The sequence below is a fragment of the Camelus ferus genome, chromosome 1 (assembly GCF_009834535.1).
Source record: "Camelus ferus isolate YT-003-E chromosome 1, BCGSAC_Cfer_1.0, whole genome shotgun sequence".
NCBI classification, from domain to species: Eukaryota; Metazoa; Chordata; class Mammalia; order Artiodactyla; family Camelidae; genus Camelus; species Camelus ferus.
In genome coordinates this window covers 99550835-99573460 of record NC_045696.1, presented here as the reverse complement: position 1 = coordinate 99573460, position 22626 = coordinate 99550835, and the positions used below count along the sequence as shown (strand labels likewise).

Below are 22626 nucleotides of genomic sequence, written 5' to 3'. Positions count from 1 at the left end.
TTTGCCTTTCCATATAAACTTTAGAATCAATTTTTTTTATATCCATGACATAACTTGCTGGGATTTTGATTGGGATTGCATTGGATCTATACATCAAATTTGGGAAGAATTGGCATCTTGATAATATTCAGGCTTCCTATCCATGAACATGGAATATCTCTCTATTTATTTAATTCTCCTTTGATTGTGTTCATTGGAATTCTATAGTTTTCCTCATCTAGATCATGTACATACATATTTAATTAGTTTTATATCAAAGCATTTCATTTTGGAAGATGCTAATGTAAATGGTACTGTGTTTTTTTATTTCAGATTCCTTTTATTCATTGATGGCATATAGGAAATCCATTGAATTTTGCATATCCTGCAAAATTGCTATATCCTGCAACCTTGCTATAATCACTTATCAGTTCCAGAATTGTTTTTGTCAATTCTTTTAGATTTTTTATGTAGACAGTCATGTCATCTACAAAAAAAGACAGTTTAATATCTTTTCCACAATTTCTATATACATTTTATGTCCTTTTCCTGACTTACTGCATTAGCAACGATTTTCAGTACAATGTTAAAAAGGAATGGTAAGAGGGGACATTCTTGCCTTCTACATTATCTTAAAGGGAAAGCTTTGGGTTTCTCACCACTACGTATGACATTTGCTGTATGTATTCTGTAGATGTTCTTTATCAAGTTAAGGAAATTTCCCTCTTCCTAGTTTACTGAAAGTTTTTATCATGAATAGGTTTAGGATTTTATCAAATGCTTTTTCTTTCATCTGTTGATATGATCATGTAATTTTCTTTTGTAGTCTATTGTGATGTGATGGATTGTATTTTTGAATGTTGAACCAGCCTTGCATATCTAGAATAAATTCCACTTGGTCGTGGTGTTTTATTCTTTTTATACTCTTTTGGATTAAATTTGCTAATATTTTGAGGATTTTTGCATTATGTTTATGAGAGATATTGGTCTGTAGTTTTCCTTCACTGTAATGTCTTTGTTTGGGCATTAGAGCAATGTGGCCTGGTAGAATAAGTTAGGAAATATTCCCTCTGCTTCTGTCCTCTGAAAGAGATTGTAGAAAGTTGGGATAATGTCTTCTTTAAAAGTTTGGTAAAATTCATTCACAAACCCATCTGGTCCTGGTGCTTTCTGTTTTGGAAGGTTATTAATTATTGATTCAATTTATTTAAATAGATACAGGCCTATTCAGATCATATATTTCTTCTTGTGTGATTTTTGGCAGATTGTATCTTTTGAAGAATTACTTCCTTTCATCTAGGTTATCAAATTTATATGCAAAGAGTTGTTCATGTTGTTCCTATATTATTTGTTTAATTTCCATAGACTCTGTAGTAAAGACTTTGCTCTTCATCTCTGGTATTAGTAATTTGTATTCTCTCTCTTTTTTCTTAACTAGCCTGGCTAGATGTTTATCAAGTTTATTGATCTTTCAAAGAATCAGCTTTTGGTTTTGTTGACTTTCCCTATTGAGTTTCAGTTTTCAGTTTCACTGATTTCTGCTCTAATTCTTATTATTTCTTTTCTTCTGCTTACTTTGGATATAATTTGTTCTTCTCTTTCTAGTTTCCTAAGGTGTAAACTTAGATTATTGATTTTAAATATTCTTTTCTGAAATATATATTCAATGCTATAAATTTTCTTCTAAGCACTGCTTTTGCTGCACCCCATAAATTTCAATAACTTGTGTTTTTATTTTCATTTAATCAAAATATTTAAAAATCTTCCCTTGTGATTTCTTTTTCAACCCATGTGTTATTTAGAAGTGTGTTGTTTAATCACCATATGGTTTGGGATTTTTTTCAGTTATTTTTCTGTTATTGAGTTCAAGTTTAATTCCGTTGTGGTCTGAGAACAGACATTATATAGTTTCTATTCTTTTAAATTTGTCAAGATGAGTTTTATATCCCAGAATGTAGTCTATCTTGAGAAATGTTCCATGTAAACTTGAGAAAAATGTGTATTCTGCAGTTATTAGATGAAATAGTCTATAGATGTTAATTATATCTAGTTGATTAATTGTGTTGTTTAATTCAGCCATGTCTTTACTGATATTCTGCCTTGCTGAATCTATTTCCAGGAAGGGTGATGAAGTCTCCAACTATGATGGTGGGTTCATCTTTTTTCCTTACAGTTCTCTCAGTCTTTGCCTCATGTGTTTTGACAATGTTGTTAAGCAAACGCATGTTAAAAATTATGTCTTCTTGGAGACTTGATCCCTATCATTATGCAATGCCCTTGTTTGTCCCTAATAACTTTCCTTGCTGTGAACTCTATTGTGTCTAAAATCAATATAGCTGCTCCTACTTTCTTTTGACCAATGTTAGAATGACATATTTTTCTCCATTCACTTATATTTATGTACATGTGTTTTTATATATAAAGTGAGTTTCTTGTAGACAACATAGAGTTGGGTTGTGTATTTTGATCTACTTGGACCTCCTCGGTTTTTTAATTGGTTCATTTGTATCAATGGCATTGCAAGTGATTATTGATACAGTTGAATTAATATCTATCATATTCATTACTGGGTTCTATTTGTTGCACTTCTTTGTTCCTATTTTTGTCTTTTGCTTTTTTTCTGCCTTTTTTTTTCTGGTTTTAATTCTGCATTTGATATGATTCTACTTTCTCTCCTTTCTTACCATATTACTTGTACTTTAAAAAAAATTTTCTTAGTGGCTGCTCCAGAATTTGAAGTATACATTTATAACTAATCTAAGTCTACTTTCAAATAACGCCATACCACTTCACAGGCAGTGTACCTTATAATAACAAAATAATCCTATTTTTTCCTCCCATTTCTTTTAGTATTGTTGTCATTCATTTCACTTACATGTAAGCATACATATGATATATAAATAAGCATTCATAATTGAATACATTTTGCTGTGATTATTTTGAACAAACTTTTATCTGTCAGATCAATTAAAAGTAAGAAAAGTTGTAATTTTAACTTTATTCTTTTTCCATTGCTCTTCCTTTCTTTATGTAGAGCTGAGTTTCTGATTTATATTTTTTTCTTTCTCTTTAAAGAACTTCATTTAACATTTTTTGCAAGACAGATCTACTAGGAACAAATTTCCTCAATTTTTGTTTGAGGAAATCTTTACTTCTTCACTTTCTGAAGGGTAATTTCACAGAGTACAGAATTCTAGGTTTGGTGAGGTTTTTTTTTTTCCTCCACTTTTTAAATATTTTAATTCACTCTCTACCTGCTTGCATCATTTATGAGAAGAAGCTGGATGTAACCTTTATTTTTGCTCCTCTATATATAATGTTTTTCCCCCTCCCTCTGTCTTCTTTCAAGATTTTTTTCTTTACCTTTGATTTTCTGTAATTTGAAAGTGATATGTCTAAGTATTGTTGAGTGATTTTTTTGGAATTTATTTTTCTTGGTGTTTGCTGAGATTCCTGAATCTGTGATTTGAAGTTTCACATTAATCTGGGGAACTTCTCAGTCATTATTGTTTCAAATATTTTTATCTGTTCTTTTTTTTCCCCTTCTCCTTCTAATATTCTCTTTGCACATATATTGCACCTTTTTTAGTTATCCCACAGTCTTGGATATTATGTTCTTTTTTTTGTCTTTGTCCTCTGCTTTTTGGTTTTCAAGGGTTCTATTGATAAATTTTATAGCTCAGAGATTCTTTTCTCAGCTGTGTTTAGTCTACTAGTAAATCCATCAAAGGCATTTTTTCATTTGTTTCACAGTATTTTTGATCCCTAGCATTTCTTTTTGGTAATTTCTTAGGAGTTCCATCTCTCTGTGTATACTGCCCATCTGCTCTTTCCTGGTATCTACTTAACACATTAGAACCCTTAGCATATTAATTATAGATTTTTAAAAAATTCTTGGTCTGGTAATTCCAACATCCCTGCCATGCCTACTTCTGATGCTTACTCTATCTCTTCAGTTGTGTTTTTTGCCTTTTGGTATGCCCTGTAAATTTTCTCTATAGTTGAACACGATGTAAAAGGTAAAAGGAACCGCTGTAAATAGGCCTTAATAAGGAGGTGGTGAGATGTGGGGGAGGGGAAGTATTCTGTAGTCCTATGGTTAAGTCTCAGTGTTTTAGTGAGATGCATCTGGACTGTGAAATTCACAAGTGTTTCTAAGTTTTTTTCCTTTTTCTTTAGGTGGGACAGGAAGGCTAGACTGGGCTGACATTGGGTGTTTCACTTCTCCCACATGGAAGATTAGAGTCAGCTGGAGCTGGGTATTTCCCTTCCTCAGGCCAGTTAGACTCTAATACACCATTAGGGTAACTAGTTTTCCCTGAGGATAGGCCTTAAGAAGAACACAGACTTTTCTCTCAGTGCTCTGATACATTTCACAATGGTTCCTTTTCCTCTCCCCTTGAAGGAAGACCAAGGGGATTTCTCTCCCATATATCCTGGAGGAATTTGGTCAGACTCCTGGAGGTCAATCTCAGTTTGGTGGGTGCCCTCTGTGACTGGATCCCCTTGGAGTTTTTAACTTTCAGAGTTGCCTCCAGAAATTCATCAATTATGATTCTTTTTTTCCTACCCTGGCCTCTGTTCCAGTGGCAGTTCCAATCATGAATCTCTGCTCTGGTAAGTTGTGACTCCCTGTATTCTCTTGTCTGTTTCTCCAGTCTTAGAGACAGTGGTTTCCTCTGTGTTCTGTCCTCTCTTATGGATCCGAGAAGAGTTGTTAACTTTTTGACCTGTTTAGCTTTTTTTTACTTGTTAGAATGGAGTGGCAACTTCTAAGTTACTTACGTGAGGAACCAGAAACCAGAACCTTTAAAAATAAGAATTGTCTCTAATCTTTTTAAATAAGTATTTTTATGATATTAAGTATATACCTTTTTTAATAAGATTTGGAAAATATATAGGATTAGTAAGATAAAAGTTAATGTATAATTCCACCAAGGAAAGATAACCATGGAAATCTTGGGATATTTTACAGAGTCATATATATCCACATCTAGGATCACGAACGTCTTTACATCCTCTCCAGTTACTTACTTATCATTTATTACATGAGCATGGTCCAATGTTATTAAAAATTCTTTGAAAACATTGTTTAATGTCTATATAATATCTCATTCAAATAATATTCTGGAATTTATTCAACCATTTTCTTATTATTGGTCATTGAAGCCATTTAAAAATATTCACTAATATAGATAATCTAGCAATGAATATCCCTATAGTCAGAAAATTCATTTCTGATTGTTTTCTTAAGAGATTCTCTTCGAATAAAACTATTGGGTAAAGAATTCAAACTTTTAAAATCTCTTAATGAATTGTTACTAAATCTCTTTACAAAAAAACTGAGTTTACCCTCTCACCTGAAGTGCATTAGAGAATTTCTCACCCAATGAAAGAAAACACTTATTTAAAATTAAAAGAAGCTGGCTCATTGCTTGCTTATGCATGGGTGTGATGTAAGTCCCAGTGTCTCAGAGCTGATCTTACACATTCAGCTCTGAGAAGTGTGGAGTGGAGTTAAGGAACTGAAGGACTTTCAGAAATGAGAGGGTTAGGGATTAGATGACTTTCTGCCATGGTGACAGGTGACAGGAGTGTGGCTGTTGTTGGTTGGCTATCTCTCAAACGTGTGCCACTGTCACCTATCGTATGACTTCCTAGAGGCATGGCTACCAATGCAGTGTCACTGAGCAACTAAGATGAGTTTAACCTCAGTTCTGCTTTGTTATTTGCCATGTTTTAGAATTATGGCCAAGGAACTGTCAGGATTTTTATTATTTGGATTACTAATAAGGTTGAATTGTTTTCCTGTGTTTACTATTCCTTTTCTATGAGTTCTTTTCTCATCTGTTTTGTCCATTTGCACACATTGTTTTTCTAATTTGTATGACTGCCTTTCAGTTTTGTGAAAGACTTTTGGCAAATATACACAAAGAAAACATTTTCCAGTTTATTTTTTTTTTCTTTTCAAGTTTTAATGAATACTAAAAATCTCTTTGTTTACTTTATAAATGTACCTAGCTTTTCGATCCCTACTACCACCACATCTCATGCCTTTGTTAGCTTGCATTTAAGTGATTGACCTGGCCTCCTGGCCAGTCTCCCAGAAGTAGTCCCCTTTCCTTCAGGCATTGCTATTTTGCTATTGTTCATCTTCCAAAAGCACTGCTTTTATTAAGTCAGTTTTCTTCCATAAAAACCTCAATGACTCCTTACAGTCTGCAGTGTAAAATCCCGACTCTGCACAATCCTCACTCTACACAATCCCTTCACATGTAGAGCCCCTTTGTAACTTGCCTAGCACAATTCCTGGACTCCAAACACCCTCAACTATTTATTCTCCTTGCAACATCTAGTTCATGCATTTTTTTTTTTTTTTGGATAAGCCTTTAGTCAATGTCTATCCTATACCAGCTTCCCAGGAGATGCTAAGACAAGTAAGACATGCAGATATTCACAGGACAGATGTGAAGCCCAAGAAGTAATGAAAAAAGTGCTTTAGAATGTACTTAGAATGTAATGAATCAAAATGAGCTAGTGGAGAGGAAGGACATGCTTCTCACAGGTGTTAATGCATGAGCTTAGTCTTGAAAATCAAACAGAATCAGCTGCAAAGGTTGGAAATGGAGAGAATGTATGAAACAGGTCAGGGCTCTAAATAGTTCAGTATAGACCAAGCAGAGAAAGTACTATTGAGAGGTGAGGCTGGAGAGAAAACATGGATATATTTGTAGAGTCATGCCAAGAAAAAAAAGGTTTTTTTCCTTCAGACTATCTAATTGACCTGGATGTCTGGATAATAGATAACAGGTAACAGGAATAAAATTATTTTGACTAGGATGACATCTAGTTTGCTGACATAGACCTCACAGAAGATGTTGGATTCACAGACATAGGCAACTAGAGGAGAAACAGGCTTAGAGTTCAGGGGGAAAGAATCCATTCAGTTTGGGACATACTGAGTTTGTACTGCCTGAGGGAAATACAAATTCAGAAATTCGATTGGATTTTCACCTCTCGGTCTTTATCCACAGTAGTCCCTCTTATCAGTCATAAAAATCTTTGTCTACTTGAACTCAGCTGCAACATTTGCTTAAGAATGATTTTAAATGTTACTTGTCCAAATATGTGAGTTCTGTCCTCTTAATGAAGCTGCCCCTATTTTGTGGTATGGCCCCATATGAAATAGGATTTGATACTTTATGCAGGCAATTCTGTTGGCCATTGTAATTTCAGTTCCATAGCACCTGGAAGTGAACAACTCATTGAGTGAAATAAAAGCTAGCTGTAGGCTGATCTGAAGGAAGAACGTATGCTTCAGGGGACATAGGCACTTATTTTGTGAATTGTTTAACCCAGTTATAGTGAGGGACAGCTGAGATGTCACAGAGAAATGGTTTCCCAATAAAGGGTCACTGTTGTGTTGAGTTTTGTGTAGGGAGTATGCCAGGGCCATGTAATAGCTTAATAGATGGAGTCCTAGGCTGTGACCATTGCCTGTTTGGTACATTAGTGAAATATTAGCTTTTATTTGTAGGTAAGGGAAGAGCACCTGTCTAGAGATTAGTATTTAAATTCATAGCTATCAGGTTTAAATAATAACTAAGGCTCCCTTCCCTCTCTGCCTTCCAACATAATAAAGGTTTAATCTAAATTAGGTTTTCAAAAAATACATGCAACAATTGAGAAAGACACATGAGCTGTGTTGGCATTCAGGATATACAGTATTGCCCAGGCATATGTGTTATGCTTGTAGCTGATGAATTGTAAGCTTGGAATACTATTTAGTTATTTCCTACATATGACCAAAAAAGTGTCACTGATGTGTTTAATAATAGTTACGTAGCAACTGTCATTGCCTAACAAAATGAAACAGACATACCTGAACACAGATAACAAATACATACGTCCTTTTCCTAAATCAAATGGGACCTTTTCCGAGGTGATTCTTAGCAATGAAAAAGAAGTATGAATGGGCAGATTTTGTACACATTTATTATAGTGAGAGAAAGGATTCTACTGCATGTCTAATTTCCTGCGATTCTTTGAATTAAAGATCACTGTGGGGTTAGGATTTAAAAGGAGACCAGTTGACAGTAGTATGGGTTAGCAATTCTAAAATTACTATCTGTGGATTTTAGGAGGGGGCATGTGAGTAAATATATTGGGAATAATGAAAGCCATATTTCTGCCTGTGAAGAAAGGAGTTAGAAATATGAAAAGGGGGGAGACAAGAACGAACTCTGCTATAATGAATTAAAATTGAAGGTAGCACTATGAATGCATATTTTTAATATAGAGAAATAGAAATAAAATTATAGCTAGAGAGGGGAAGATGTAAATATATGCATATTTAGTAGCTCTTTCTACTGAAAGGCCTAGAAGTAAAGTTACCCGTATTGCAATGAGCATACCTGGTTCTTAGATATTGGTTGCTGTATACCATATGCTACCAAAGGAAGCTGGGGCTCCTTGGGGAAGTGGCTGAGTCCAGAGTTAACAGCAGAGAAGGTATGAAATAAGCCTGGAGCATCTTGCTGTGATGTAAAGCAAGGAATTGCTAAATAACATGAGACGGTGTCAAAGGGACACTGAAGCCAGCTTGAAGTGGTTCTCACTGGGAAAACTGGGACAGTTTCATGAAAATGAAAAATGGGAGTAACAGATCATTCATGAAATAAAATTTATGAATCTATACTAATATAAGTAAACTAATATATAAATGGGAAAAAGAATAGTAAGTTAGAAAATCATCATTTTGCAACCATCATGAAAAAACTACTGATTTAGCCGGAAATCAATGACGGCTAAAACAAGTGAAAAGGTTTGGTAAGGATATTTACGTATTGCAAAATATTCTTCCATGAATTAGTTATTACCTAAAAAGGAAATATAGCAACTTTTAATGTGGATGCATAGCTTGGATACAGTCAAGTAATCAAAATTTACATCACCAATAATAGGACAAACCAACACCAGAAGCCTCCTGGCATGGTACACTAGAAAGAGCTCAGAATCGCTTCTGTGGTATTTCTGCCAAAAATATATAACCTGAAACTAACCATAGTGAAACATCAGACCAACCCAAATTGAGGGACTTTTCTAAATGGAAAGTACGGTTATTGTTACTTAATGACACATATAAACTACCCACACTCAACCTAATGATCACTATGTTCAGATATCAGAAGTGATATGGAACAGTTGATTCAATATTAAAATGTGAAATAATGGAACAAAAATGAAAATCATGATCTTGTCTTTATTAGTAGGGCACTCATGAAATACTTCTCCAGTAAGATCAGGATGAACACAGTTGCATTCTGTGGTATTATTTGAGATAGTGGTGGCCATGTTCTTCAAAATTAAAAGAGAATACATATAGTTTCTGAAAACTTTATAGTAGGACACAGTAATGCAAGGAGAAGAAAATTAATGGTAAAAAGCAAAATACACATAAATTTCTAAAATACACTTTTTCTTAAAAGATGTACTTCTAACTATGGGATTTTAGAATTAAATGGATCCTTAGAGCATCTGATCCAAATCTATCATTTGCAAATAAAGAAACTGCATCCAGATAGAGTGACCTGTATGAGATTATCTGGCTAAATTAGATGATGAACTGGAATTAGGATCATGCAGTTGAATGGGTTTATTTGAATCTTTGATCTGCCTCTTTTCTGATTGTTTAAAAATTAAATGTTTCACATTAGTGGCTTTCCAATAAACAAGTAAAAAGTTAAGTGTATTCAAAACCCTTGGATAGCTAGAGCCAAAGTATGACTCTATCCTCAATATTGTTAAGCAGAGTGGCTGCTTCTTAAAAGTATGCTCTAAAATGTTCTTTTAGTCATTTCTAAGATAAAGATCTGATACGTGATTTTAACTAGCTTATTGAATTTTCTGTCCAGAATGACTGTAAGCTCTCTAAACATTGTTCAAATATATGATATATTTCACACATGCATGTTGAAAAGTGTACAGCCTTTTGGTTCCTATTTAATAAATCCAAGAATGGTTGTCATATCATAAAATGTATAGGAATATTTAAAATAAAATAGGACTACAGTGGTAAACTATACCCAAATCTATTATTCTTGGTAAGAGTTTCTGAATATTAGATATTCCGTTCAGGAAAATATAGATTGAGTGACAGCCTCAGGCATATGGGAACTAATTCTCATATCATTAACCAGAGAGGCCTTTTTTAGTGTGAAATCATGGGAGGTTAAACGAAATCCTTAGCATCATAATGAAAATAACTTTGATTAAAGCTTAGTGATTATTAGTGTTAAAAATGTGTTTGATGTATAATAAACATTATTCCGCTTTATTGTTGTATATTGACAAAATTATAAGATATTTCAGCTATACATTGTGGTGATTTGATACACATATACCTTGTGAAAGATTCTCACAATCTAGTCAATTAACACATCCATCACATATTTTTATCTTTTCTTTTTTGGTGAAAACATTTAAGCTCTACTTAAAAAAAAAATTATATGATAGAGTTTATCAACTGCACTAATCATGTTTTACATTAGACCCTCAGACCATATCCATCTTACAGCTGAAAGTTTGTACCCTTTTACTAGCCTCTCCCAATTCCCCTAACCCTCTGCAACAACTTTTATACTCTAGGAGTTTGACTTTTTTAAGATACTATAAATAAGTCATGCCTTACAGTATTGTCTCTCTGTCTGACTTATTTCACTTAGCACAATGTACTCAAGGTCCATCCATGTCGTTGCAAATGACAGAATTTCTTTCTCATACCTGAATAATATTCCATTGTGTATAGAGAACATATGGTATATATACATATATATATGTGTGTACACACACATATTACATCATCTTTATCCATCATCTGTTGACAGGCACTTAAGTTGTTTCCATATCTTGGCTGTTATGAATAATACTGCAACAAATATGGACTGCCGTTATCTCTTCATGATACTGATTTCATTTCCTTTGGATATATATCCAGAAGTGGGATTGCTGGGTAATATGGTAATTCTATTTTTAACTTCCACATTGTTTTGCACTGTGGCTACATCAATTTAAATTCCCACCAATAGTGCACAATAGTTTCCTTTACTCCACATCCTCGCCAACACTTGTTATCTTGTCTCTTTGATGATAGCCGTTCAAACAGGTGTTAGATGACATCTCATTGTGGTTTTGATTTGCCTTTTTCTGTTAATTAGTGCTGTTGAACATCTTTTCATGTACCTGTTGGAACTTTGTATGTCTTCTTTGGAAAAAAATGTCTATTTGGATCCTCTGCCCATTTTTTAATCAAATTGTTTGGTTTCTTTTGCCATTGAGTTGTATGAATTCTTTATAAATATTGGATATTACCCCCTTATCAGATATATGATTTATGAATATTGTCTCCCATTCCATAGGTTGCCTTTTTATTTTGTTAATGGTTTACTTTGCTGTGCAGCAGCTATTTGATTTGATACAGTACTACTTTTTTTTTTTTTTTTTTTTTTGCTTTTCCTACCATAGCTTTTGGAGTCAAATCCAAAAAAATCATTGCCAAAACCAGTTATCAAAGAGCTTAGCACCCATGTTTTCTTCTAGGAGTTAAATAGTTTAAGGTCTTATGTTCAGGTCTTAAATTTTGAGTTGATATTTGTGTCTGGTATAACATGGGAGTCCAGTTTTTATTCTTTTGCATATGACTGTCCAGATTTCCCAAAGCCATTTACTAAAGACATGAGGTTTTTCCCGTTGTATACTCTTGGCTCCTTCATTGTAGATTAGTTGACCATTTGAGCATGGGTTTATTTCTGGGTTCTCTATTCTGTTCCTTTTATTTATGTGTCTGTTTTTATGCCAATGCCATATCCCATTGTTTGCTATTGCCTTGTAATATAGTTCGAACTTACAGAATGTGATGCCTCCAGCTTTGTTCTTTCTCAAGATTGCTTTGGCTATATAAAGACTTTTGTGTTTTTCCATTTTAAGATTGTTCCATTATCCGTGAAAAAATGCCATTGAAATTTTGATAGAGATTGCATTTAATTTGTAGATTTCTTTGGGTAGTATGAACATTTTAATGATATTCTCCCTGTCTACAAGGATAGGATATCTTTTCATATGTGTCATCTTGAATTTCTTTTATCAGTGTCTTATATTTTCATGTACAGATCTTTCACCTCCTTGGTTAAGTTTATTCCTAGATATTTTATTCTTTTTGATGCAATTGTAAATGTTATTGTTTTCTAATAGTTTTCTGTTAGTGTACAGAAGCACAACTAATTTTTCTTTCTAGAGTCAGTCCTGGTTGCTGTAGAAGTCAGTGGTAGTGACCAGCACTTTTTCATTTCAAGAGTTGGGCGACACACACAGTCACTTCTCAGCCCTCTCATGCCTCCAATATTTTTTATTGATGTATAGTTGATTAACTATGTTATAATAGTTTCAGGTGTACAACACAGTAATTTAAAAATTTTATAGATTATACTTCATTTATAGTTTTTATAAAATACTGGCTATGTTCCCTGTGTTGTGTAATAGATCTTTGTTGATTTTTTAAAATTTTATACATAGTACTTTGTACCTCTTACTCCCTTACCCCATCTTGCCCCTCCCCACCCCTATCTTGCCCCTCCCCCACCCCTATCTTGCCCCTCCCCCCTTACCTTTCCCCACTGGTAACCACTAGTTTGTTCTCTGTATCTGTGAGTCTGGGTTTCTTGTTGTTGTTCACTAGTTTATTTTTTAGATTCCACAGAGTAACAATTGATTTTTGTATATTGATTTTTGTATCATGCATTTTACTGAATTTGTTGATTGGTTCTAACATTTTTAGGGGGGTTGTTTGGGATTTTCTTTATATAACATCATGTAATCTGCAAATAGAAATAGTTTTATTATTCCTTTCTGATTTGGATGTCTTTTATTTCTCTTTCCTAATTACTCTGGCTAGGACTTCCAGGACTATGTTAAATAAAAGTGGCAAGAGAGGGCATCCTTGTACCTCATCCTAGGAAAAGCTTTCAGTTTTTCACCATTGAATATAATGTTAGTTGTGGGCTTGACACATAAAGCCTTTATTATGTTGAAGTACATTCTCTCAATAACCACCTTTCTAAGAGTTTTTATCATGAATGGGTGTCACATTTTGTCATAAGCCTTTTCTGCATCTATTGAGATGGTTATATGAGCTTTAGCCTTCATATCATCACATTGATTGATTTGCAGTCATTGAACCATCTTTACATTCCTGGAATAAATGCCACTTGATCATGGTATGTAATCCCTAGACTGTATTTCTAAATTTGTTCTGCTAATATTTTGTTCAGGATTTTTGCATCTGCTATTCATCAGGGCTATTGGCCTGTAAATTTTTCTTATAGTGTCCTTGTCCAGCTTTGGTATCAATGTAATGCTGGCCTTATAGATGAGTTTAAAAGTTTTACCTCCCCTTCTTCTTCCTCTTTTGTTGGAAGGGTTAGGATTAATGTTTTAATTTCCTTACTAGTAATTGGTCTTTTCAGATTTTTATTTCGTCATGATCCAGTCTTTGTAGGTTGTATGTGTCTGAGAATCTATCCTTTTCTACTAGGTTATCCAAATTGTTGGCATTTAATGTTCATGGTAGTCTCTTATGATCTTTTGCATGTATGTTGTATTAAATGTTTGCCTCCTCTTTCATTTATAACTTTATTTATTTGCATCCTCTCTATTTTTTGGCAAGTCTAGCAAAAGGTTTGTCTTTTCTAATGTCTTTTTATTCTTTATTTAATTTATTTCCTCTCTAACCTTTGCTATTTCCTTTCTTTCAACTTTGGGCTTAGTTTTTTCTAGTTCCTTGAGGTTTAAAATTAGGTTGTTTATTTAAGATCTTTCTTTTTTCTTAATATAGGCTTTATCACTATGAACTTACCTCTTAGAACTACTTTTGCTACATCTCATAAGTTTTGGTATGTTGTATTTACAAATATGTTCCGCTTAGTCATTACAATATTAGTATTAACTTAATGGCCTATCATTAGAAAGTCCAAAACTTAGCCAGAATTTATTTTTATATTTATATACAATTCTGCTCTTAATATGAATTTCAGGAAGATTTAATATCCTACTGATACTTGGTATTCTTTATATTTTTATACTTAAAACTTTCTCTTCTAAAAATTAAAAAGCAGCATAAGATTTGAATAGTCACTTTATCGAAGAAGACATCCTAATGGCAAATAATATTCAGCATATTTTATTGTGTTTATTCGTAATTAAGGAAATGCAAATCAAAACCACCATCATTACATACCCACTAAAATGGCTAAAATTAAAAAGATGGTCAAAAATAAGTGTTAATAAGGATGTAGAGCAACTGAAACTGTCATTTATTGATGGTAGGATTGAAAAACAGAAGAGCCACTTTCTAAGCAAATCGGTGGTTTTTTAAAAAAGTAGACACATACTTACCATATGACTGAGCAATCGCCATCTTAGGTACTTACCCGAAAGACATTAAAACATACATAACCAAAACATTTGTACTCAGATTTTCCTAGCAACTTTGTTCAGAATATCAAAAACTTTAAACAATCCTGCCAAATGTGACAACATGGATAAAACTTGAAGTGATTATGCTAAGTAAAATAAGCCAGTTACAAGAGGACAAACATTGCATGTTTTCACTTATATAAGGAATCAAAAATAGTGAAATTGTAAAAGCAGAGAGTAGAACGGTGGTTTCCAGGGGCTGGGGGAAGGAGGGAATATGGAGTTGCTATTCACTGAGTATAAATTTTCAGTTATGCAAGATGAATAATCTAGAGATCTGCTATAAAACATCATATCTACAGTTAACAATACTGTATTGTACACTTAAAGTTTTGTCAAGAGTCTAGATTTCATGTTGGATGTTCTTACCACAATAACAACAACAACAACAAATACTGGGAACAACTCAAAATCTCATCTACTGGTAAATGGATAAAAAATCTGTAGTTCATTTAGAGTACTGAATCTTCCCCCACAATAGAAAGGAACACACTGGTGAGACACTGTAAAATGTGGCTACATCTCAAAAGCATCTTTCTAAGTGAAAGAAGCCAGACACAAAAGACAAGATACTACACAATTCCATTATATGAAATTCTTAAAAAGTACCAAACTATTGTAACAGAAAGTATAGGATTTGCTGTCAGGGGTAAAGGTCAAGGAAGAGGAGAGACTACAAGGGGAATGTGGAAGCTTCTTTGGATGATGGAAATGTTCAATATCATAATTATAATGGGAATTACATCACTGTGTACCCTTGTTAAAACTTTTCAGATTAACCACAATCTTACCTAAAAATATATCTAAGATATCACAAAAATAATTTAAATATTTCTGAAATTATGGATGAAATTTCTGTATTATTCAATAAACTTAAATATATTATGCATCTTGCTAGCTGTTCACCCAAATCCATTCTTCCTCCTAACTGGAGAGGAATAGAGTTAACCCCCCGGCAGGAATTGCTTTTCCCAGCCGTTCTTTCTGCTAGCTGTAGTCAAGTGTTTAAGCTCTACTATTAGTAGCATGTGAATGGAAAAGATCTTTGCAATGCCTGTTTTATTTGATCAAGAGAAAAACTCTGACCCTTGTCTTTCCCTCTTTTCCCCTACTTTCTGGCATGGGAATGATGAGAATGACCTTGGAAGTCATGTATATGTGATGCATAGTTGCTGCCAGCCTCTGGCATAGAGGCACTAATTCACTGGGATGGCTCACTTTGGACTGTACTTGAATGAGAAATAACTTCTTTGACCTTCAAGCCAATTATCATGGGAAGTTCCTTTGTCATTAAGTAGCCTATCCCACCTTACCTAAAGCACTTCCTTAACTAGAATGTATTTTTCCTCTGAGAGTATTCTTAAGATATATTATTAAGTGAGTAAAGCAATCTATAGAACAATGTGTACTGTATGCTACAATGTGTTTGAAAACTATTGCTAATATTTGGGGTCAAACTGAATGACCAGGAAACAAGGACAGAAGAGAGAATTTTATTTATTGTAGAATGGCATTCATGGAAAACGCTTGGATTTTGAATTTTGTACCACATGAATATGCTATTAATTTTTTTAAAGGGGGATTAAATTAGGAAATAATATAATGTTGCCATCCTATTCAGTTACTCTGTAGAGGGGTTACACACATCAAGTGATACCATAGTGTCAGAGAAGGATTACAGAACAAATCGTCATTGCTTTACAGAATGTTTGACACATAATAGAATGTTAGTAAATGTTCCCTCCTCTTCTTCATCTTTGTTGGTGCTTAACAGTCTTGTCAGCAGCTGCTTCATAGACCTTTCCCTGAAGTGTGGGCATGCATACTTCTGCGGAACGCAAGGCGATGTGAGGTTGCACAGGCGGTCGTTATACGTGGTACAAAGAAGTGAAATTATAGAGCATTCACTCACAGCACGATTCTCTTTTCAGTCTTTCTAACTAATGCCAAGTTTGACCTTGGCTTAGTTTTAACATATCTCTATCACTTGCTAATTTGCTTCAAGCTCAAGACCTTTGAATGAAACTGTCTAGCTAGAATTTAGTAGATGCATTTTGTGGGCCAGACATGCCTGTTTTACTCTTAATTTGTATTAAAGGAAGTGACACCAGTCATCTCATCATAAAACTGATTCTATATAAATTCACTTTAATAAAAATTTGGATCAATTAAAGAAAAATTCTCAGTAAAATAATAGCACAAGTTATTCAGTGATAAGGAAATAAATCACAGAAGAGTATGTAAAGTTTTATAGACAAATTGTACTTCTCTCATGATGGGTTTCCAAACCACTCTTATTTCTCTTTTCTATGAATTATTGAACTCACTGCTTACAGTTCTTGTTTATTTAAGCAATCCCGTGTTGCCTTTTGACAGGCTTACTATACTATTTTATTTACTCATTTAATACGTAATTTTCAATTAATTGTTAGGCACTGTGTTGGAGCTGACTGCACAATGGAGAATGTGGGGTTCACACTATTGAAAGATACAATTTTAGTGAATGAATTTGTGATATATGGTATACTTCGAGGAACTAAGTTTCTTTAAGAAACAATACTAACAAGTCATGGTGCACCCAGTTGTTACCACTCTGTTCACCATAATCTGATTCTGGCATCCATAAAGCATTGAGTCACTCTGTCCACACACAACCCATCACTGCACAAATGAAATCTTCAAGGGTATGCATTCCAGCTGAAAAAGACAGACAACAAACCATAGACAAAATAAACTATTTTTATATTTTAAAAAAGCCTAGCAGGATAACAGAAATCAGGAGTGAGTAGAGGAAATGGCATGGGTTGAATTTTAAATAGAATGATCTAATTTACCTAATATATTAAAGTTATGTGTCCACTCAAATTCTTGGCTCTCACTTTTACGGTATAAATCATGTGTACCTATCCTTTTTTTTTCCAGTTATGTTCTTAACAATGAAAATGACGAAGCATTTTACTGAGTCTGGGGAGAGATTTCAGCATTTTCCAAAGGAAACTGACACCTAAAAGTAAGTACTAGATATCTTAAGTATAGGAATGAAGTCATTGCAAAGTCACTGCTCCTTGAAGCACTTACTGAAAGTTTATTGTTATAAAATATCTTTCTTATAAAATAGTGGTTATATATATTTTTTACCTCCAATCTACTAGTGTTTAAGTGTGAAAAGCATATTCCTTTAACTACAGGCATGTGGTCCCTAGAAAACCTTGCCTAAGGCCACTGTCTCATACAATGTGGGACAGTGATTGGCTGGGTTCCGATACATTAACACGTTTCCTACAGACGTTGGTAACTGTTAGATTAATGATGCCATGAGATTTTTGCAACATATGTTTGCTACATGCTCATGAAAGTGATCTTGGGGTAATTAAATAATTCTAATTTCCTCCCTCTCCTTTCTCTTTTCCCTCCTGTCCATCCTTTCCATTATTTCTCCCTTTCCCTTTTCTTTGTTCTCAAAGTCAGAAAGAGGACTCTTCCACATTTAATTAATCCAGAAGTTGCAGGGATATAAAATAATATTCTGCTTATAGGATATCAAACCCAAAAGAATAAAAAGAAGTTAAAAATCCAACTTATTGCACAGCTAGTTCAAAGCCACCATTTGTCCAGCAATATCCCTTTAAAATATTTTTTGAGTGATGTCTTTTTTTTTCTTGAGCTGCATATCCAAATCCAGATACCATTCTGTAGCTTCACTGTTGGCTCTGAAATCAAGACTGTAATAACATGATGATTACATATCCTGAAATAGCACATTACAGGCAAATGGACAGTGTAGTCCTCATCGCCAGCAGATAGTACTATGACATTGACCCCTTTTCTTTGTATGTTGATTGACAGCTTTGTGCTCTTCCACGGCTATTTGGGATAATCATGTGGAAAATCATTACAAATGTTGCATGTTTAATCGAGGGTCTGCCAGAATTCCTGTGTCTTTTAGGTTACTTTGGAGGAAATCTGAACCGATTCTGAAAACCAACCAGCAATCAGTACTAAGAAAGCATGTAAGTCTCCCGTGGAAACGTTTGGTAGAACTATCATGAATACAAAACACTCTAAAAGATTGAAATTTCAACACAATATAAGTGTATATTTTAAATCTTAATAAAAAAAAAGCATCATCTAATATCAAAAGAGTAGAGCATTTAATTTTGACTTTTTAGTAGAATAAAAAAAAACAGAAGATACATAGCTCAGTTTTACAAATCTAGCCTTTAAGACATTAAATAGAATAGATTTCTATAGATACAATAACATAGAAGTTCATGGCAAAGTTATCAAATGTAGTAAAATCTGTGGTATTTTTCCATAATAAAAGTACCATATCACCTAAAGAAGTCATTGACTAGTGCTGTTCTTTTGAATTCTGGAAGGTAAATGAAAGCATTTTGTCTGGTATGACAATTTTTTTCCCACAGCAGGGCAAAACTTTGAGAAATCTGGGAGCGTGATTAGACACCATAATTTTTCCCACACATCAAGTATAAATGATTAAATTATCTTCATGAATATGAGATTATGCATGCAAAATAAACAAATTTAAATGTGTATACAATTACCTGTAATCTGGAAATGAAGTACATGTTGTTCATGAACTGTAATTATTTGCTCTCACACATGGAGAGTTTTTGTGGCTTGTGGGGGTAACTTTGACTCCTATTAGAAACAGTTTGTGAATTGCTGCTACTCAAACTTGCCAGTTTTTAGGGCAGCATCACAAAAGATCTTTTTCTGTTCTTATTTTAAAATTTTTTCAAGGTTTTTAAATCTGTTTACTCTCACCATAACTTTCAGAGCCTTGATTTTATGAGCAATTAAGAGAGATTTCACTCTGTTATAGAAATTATATTAACCTGGAAGGCATGATGTGTTTTTCATAATTCTCTGACATTCTTTGCCTCTCTGATAATAAAGACTTCCAGCCAACTAGTAATGGGTTTCTTTTAACACTAATATTTCAACTTTTTGGCTGTTCTAAGTTTCTCTAGTGATGATATCATTTAAAACATAATTGTTGCACTCAAATATTTTATTTCCTTGAACTATTAAGTTTTCATGAGAGGCTCATAGACTCTTTTATTTCATGGACCATAAATAAACCCCCAATCCACCACTTCAGCACATTTCTAATTGTAATGCACCGTGTAATGTTATAGGCCATTATACAGATGTTTTCTGTTATTGTAAGGTGGCAGACAGTGACATTGAAATGTGTGCTTGCATTAGAGACATAGTGTGAACTCAATCATGAGTCTTAATGTAATAGTTTTCTTAACTGTAGAAACCCAAATTTATTCAGCCGTGTTTGCCTTTCAAGTAAATTGTTACATTTGAATTCTTGTAAATAGCATCCTGGTAAAAGACATGTCCTGATTTCTCTGGATTAAATACAAATAAATAGATAAGAATATTACTTTCATTCAGACTTTACTGTGTATAGTTTTGTAAGAGAGTTGATCACTGGTATTAAGCATATTGTTGATATGGAAAGTCCTTATATTCTTTGAGTTTATGACAAAACAGTGCCATCCTCCTTGTCAATGTAATAAAACCAGAATCTGAGGGGTGGTTTTTTCAGTATGTGGTTGTAGGTTGTAATCATCTTTATAAAGAACAGATAAACTCAAGTACAGCTAGAGATACCCTCACTCAAAATGCATGATGTACCGCCTTCTTTCAAAATTAACCTTTTCCTTGGAGAAGAAAGTTGCTAATATCTGAGTTTCTTGCTCATAGACTCAGATGTTGGATGTTAGTAACCCATTCTTTGGCAGCTTGAAAAAACAGGCTCACCTTAAGGCCATGATACACCAGCTCTTAATATTCAGTCATAATTAAGAGGTTTCAAGTGAAAGAATATAGGGAATGCTAAGATGTCCAAGGAGAGTCCATGTCAAGTTTTTTCATGTCTAACAATAAATTGATAACATTGTTACTAGGTACCAGGCACTATGCTGAGGACTTTTTAGGTATCACTTCACTAAATCCTCAAAACAATGAAGTAGCAATTAACATCCAGTTGAACACTCAACTGAGTGCTCCATTTTAATTGCTTTATTTAATCCTCAACACAAATGCATAATACTATTATTACTCGCATTCTACTGATGAGAAAATAGAATGATTATATAATTTATCAAAGATCTTTGCAGTAGTTTTCTACTGCTACGTAACAAATTACTACAAACTTAGTAATGGCTTATACCAACATCCATTTATTAGCTCACAGTTCTATCAAAAGTCTGACTACCGTATGACTGGGTTCTCTGCTCAGGGTCTCTCCAAAGGCTAATATCAAGCTGTCAGTTAGACTGACTGCTGATCTGGAAGTTTGGGGGTAGAATCTGCTTTGTCAGAATTCAGTTCCTTGTGACAGTAGGACCAAGGTCCCATTGACTTGCTGCTGTCAGCTGGAAGATGAGAGTTCTAGGGCTCATTCACATTCCTCGCCATTTGTCCTGCACCCACATTTTGAAAATCGACAGTGGAGAATTTGTCTCTTGTCATATCCCTCTCACATTTCAAACTTCTTTCACCAGGAAAATCTTTGTCCCTTATAAGGCTCCCCTGATTAGGGCAGACCCACTTACTTTCTTGAAGTCAATTGTGCCACAGAACATAACCTAATCATAGGAATAATATCTCATCCTATTTCTAGTCTTAAGGATTATAAAGAATGTGTACACAGTAAGCACTCATCTTGAGGGACATTTTAGAATTCTGCCTACAACAGTCTAATAGTGAGTGGGGAACTGATTTCAAATGAAAATCTAAATTGTCAAAGCCCTAACTTAGCCATTTTTCAATTCTAGATGGGGATAGTTAAGAACCTACAAGTTCTCTAGAATTGTCTCAAAGGGTGAGTGAAAAAAGATATTTTTTAGTTATAATGACATACAATATTATTACTAATTTCAGATATACAACATAATGACTTGATACGTTTGTACTGTGAAATGATCAGCAAAATATATCTAGTTAACTTCCTTTACCACACAGTTACAATTTTTTTCTTGTGATGAGAACATTTAATATCTACACTCTTAGTGAATTTCAAATATGCAGTATTATTGTGGTCACCATGCTGTTTATTACATACCCACGACTTATAACTGAAAGTTTGTAACATTTGACCACAATCACCAATTTTGCCCACCCCGACCCACAACCTCTGGCAACCACCAGTCTTTCTCTGTATCTATGAGTATGGTTTTTTAGATTCCAAATATAAGGGAAGTTATTCAGTATTTGTCTTTCTCTGTTTGACTTATTTACTCAGCATATGCCCACAAGGTTCACCCATGTTGTTTCAAATAGCAGGATTTCCTTCTCATAGTGAGAAAATATTCCATTGTGTATGCGTATGGCATATACCACATTTTCTTTATTCATTGATCTGTCAATGGACACTTAGGTGTTTTTATGTCTTGGCTATTGTAAATAGTGCTGCAGTGAACAAGGGGGTGCAGATGTTTTTCCATGTTAGTGTTTTCGTTTGTTTCAGTGAATACCAAAATCTAGAACTGCTGTATGATAGAGTCGTTCTATTTTTAATTTTTTGAGGAATCTCCATACTGTTTTCCACACTGGATACATAAATTTACATTTCCACCAACAGTGCACAAGAGTTCCCTTTTCTCCACATCCTGGCCAACACTTGTTATTGTGTGTGTGTGTCTGTGTGTGTTTTGATAACAGCATTATAAAGTGTGAGGTGATATCTCACCGTGGTTTCAATTTGCATTTTCCTGATGATTAGTGATGTTGAGCCTCTTTTCATGTACCTGTTAGCCATTTATATATATTCTTTGGAAAAATATCTATTCATATTCTCTGTCCATTTTTTAATTGGATTTTGTCTTTGTTTTGCTTTTTGCTTTTGGCGATTGAGTTGTATGAGTTCTTTATATATTTTGGATTTTAACCATTTCTTAGATATATGTTTTGCGAACATTTTCTCCCATACGTAGGTTGCCTTTTTATTTTGTTGGTGGTTAGTTAGCTTTGTTGTACAGAGCTTTTTAGTTTGATGTAGTCCCACTTGTTTATTTTTGCTTTTGTTACCTTTGCTTTGGTGTCAAATCCAAAATATCAGTAAAACTGATGTCAAGG

At 33.9% G+C, this 22626-nt stretch overlaps 1 long non-coding RNA gene across 1 annotated transcript in view; it reads left to right on the top strand.

The window, feature by feature from the left end:
* Positions 1-19938, top strand: part of LOC116665833 — a 275746-nt gene extending 255808 nt beyond the window's left edge. Inside the window, exon 4 of the long non-coding RNA XR_004322555.1 lies at positions 17431-19938. This is a non-coding gene — a long non-coding RNA (uncharacterized LOC116665833). The remainder of the gene's footprint in view (positions 1-17430) is intronic.
* The last annotated feature ends 2688 nt before the right edge of the window (positions 19939-22626 follow it).